Genomic DNA, 2,145 nt, shown 5'->3' on the forward strand with positions numbered 1-2,145 from the left:
TTAATACATTGCATATTGTTGTCTTCTTAGTGGTTATTCATAGTACAACATGCAGACATGATAGCACTTGTATTTTAAGTAGATAAATATTGTCAACTTTTAAGAAACCATACTTAGGGCTGGGGATATAGCTCAGTGGCATAAGCACCTGCCTGGAAAGTGCAAGGTCCTAAGTTTGGTCCCCAGTACTGCAAAACAAACAAACAAACAAACAAACACCAAACAAACAAAGAACATAGTCTTTTCTTTTTAGTAATGTTTATCATTGTTTTTTGTGTTCAGAGCATCTTTTCTTTCCTGATAGCAGATCTATGTGCACTGGTTTTTTTATTATGATTTTTTTTCATTGTAAACTAATTTACTTGAAAAATTTTTTTAATGTAACATTTGAACCAAGCAGCACATCCAAATAGGCAATAATCAGAACACCATTTGCTTAATGATCATTTCCTTTAATTGGTTTGTGTTCCTTCATCATAAACTAAATAATTTTAAGCAGGGACAGAAATTGTATGGCTTTCATTTTTGTTATCTCAGCAGCCTGCTATTTATTGTGCCAGGACTACAAATTTTAAATGTAACTAACCAATCACTTAGTTGGTTCTTATAAATGAGTCACAATAACTAATCAGTGCCTTTCGATATCCAAGCTTTATTCATTATTATTCCATTTGCAAATTCTTGTACTTACTCTATCTTGTTTATTCTTCCGGATGAAGTATTGGAATCATTTTTCCAAAACATAACTATTAAAAATTTGGGGGCCAGGTGTGGTGGTGCATGTCTATAGTCCCAACATCTTACTTGGGAGGCTGAAACAAAAGGATTGCTGCAAGTTCAAGACCAGCCTGGAGTACATCAGTACATCACAAATTCAAAATTAGCCTGAATTATATTGCAAGACCTTGTTTCAAAATTGTTTTTTGGTTTACCTATCAATATCATGTATATATATGATATTGATATATCATATCACAGTCATCCTACTATAGCCTTTGGAGTATTGAGATTACAGGTGTGCATCACCAACATCTTACTCAATAAATATTTTAAAGGAAAGGACCATCATTTCTTATATTTGCAAGGTATTTTAAAGGTTTCAAAGGCCATCTCCTTTCATAGTGTCCATCATGGAGTTTCAGAATACTTCAACATAAGGCTGCTGAGGCAGGTGCAAAACAGGGGCCCAGTCCCCACTGGGTAACTGCTTTTGCATCTCTGGGAAGACCAAAGAAAAGAGGAAATCAACCCACACCATTACATATTGGGTTAAATACATACATTTTACAATTGCAGTCATTGGTGAATATATCTTATGTTATTACAAAAATTTAAGATTTTAATGAGAAAATATTCAGGTCATTTAACTAAGTTTGTGTACAGAGTTTGAGTGTTAGGTGAACTCAGTTTGTTACACCTATGAGTTGTATTTAATATACTTTTTACTTCTGAAAGAACTTAGTAAGATTTTGTTAAGTTTATAGCTATCCTATGAAGCAACAGAAAGGTTTGAGAGAGGTCCAGCTAAATAGCTCGGCAGATTAAAGCACCTGGAAGGAGGCACAGGGGCTGGGGGATTCGATCCCTGGGCCTGCCGTGCTGGCCGCACCCCCAGGGCGCCCTGAGATGGCAATTGAGACTAGGTGTGGTGGTGTGCGCCTGTAATCCCAGCTCTTGGGAGGCTATACACAGGTGGATAGTGATGAGTCTGATCTAGCAGTGAGACCCTGAACATCCTATAGACCCTTTCCTAAAATTAAAAAAAAAAAAAAAAAATGAGAGGATTTAACATCAAACTTGTAGATGTTGTCTAAAGTGATTAGGGTTGGGGATGTAGCTCAGTGGTAGAACACTTGCCTATTACGTTCAAAGCCCTGAGTTCAACTCCGAGGGCCACAATAAATAAATAAATAAATAAACATCCAACTGAATATACTGACACATACCTGTAGTCCAAGCACTCAGGAGGCTGAGGCGGAAGAATTAGTGTGAGTTCAAGGCCAGCCTGAATTATATAGTGAGACCTTGTCTCAAAAAAAGTATTAGTGGGGCTGGAGAGATGGCTCAGTGGTCTAAGGCACCTACTTAGAACAAGCTTGGCAAAGCATCAGGGACCGCGGTTCAATCCCCCAGCACCACATGCCA

Source organism: Octodon degus, unplaced genomic scaffold (genome assembly GCF_000260255.1).
Source record: "Octodon degus isolate 3935 unplaced genomic scaffold, OctDeg1.0 scaffold00028, whole genome shotgun sequence".
NCBI classification, from domain to species: domain Eukaryota; kingdom Metazoa; phylum Chordata; class Mammalia; order Rodentia; family Octodontidae; genus Octodon; species Octodon degus.